The sequence below is a fragment of the Penaeus monodon genome, chromosome 24, assembly GCF_015228065.2.
Source record: "Penaeus monodon isolate SGIC_2016 chromosome 24, NSTDA_Pmon_1, whole genome shotgun sequence".
Taxonomy (NCBI): Eukaryota; Metazoa; Arthropoda; class Malacostraca; order Decapoda; family Penaeidae; genus Penaeus; species Penaeus monodon.
The window spans coordinates 41,102,135-41,102,483 of NC_051409.1; the positions used below are offsets into that span (position 1 = coordinate 41,102,135).

Below are 349 nucleotides of genomic sequence, written 5' to 3' on the forward strand. Positions count from 1 at the left end.
TTAGATAGACAGATCTTATTACTATCTTTTTTCTTTATTTTTTTCTGCTTTAATTCGTATGTGAGAAAATACAGATAAATGAACAATGTTTATGAGATGTTTTACCTTTTTTTATTGTTCATATTTTGATTCTTCTTGTTGGTGTTGTCTTGTGACAAAGAATTTTTTTTTTTTATTATTTATATAGTCTTAGTTTACCATTATCTTTGTTGTTGGTTGTAACTGATGTTGTTGTGAGATTTGGTTGCTTAAAATTCCTTTCAGTCTATTTCCACTCTGCCCAGTACTAAAATAACATACTAACTTCCATTAAACTCCCATTGCACATAAGCCCCATAAACTCTATCTT

General features: G+C 28.1%; 1 protein-coding gene across 1 annotated transcript in view; it reads right to left on the reverse strand.

Annotated features, from left to right (window-relative positions):
• Positions 1–349, reverse strand: part of LOC119588969 (serine/threonine-protein phosphatase 6 regulatory ankyrin repeat subunit B-like) — a gene marked incomplete in the record, with an annotated part of 103,883 nt that overhangs the window by 7,562 nt on the left and 95,972 nt on the right.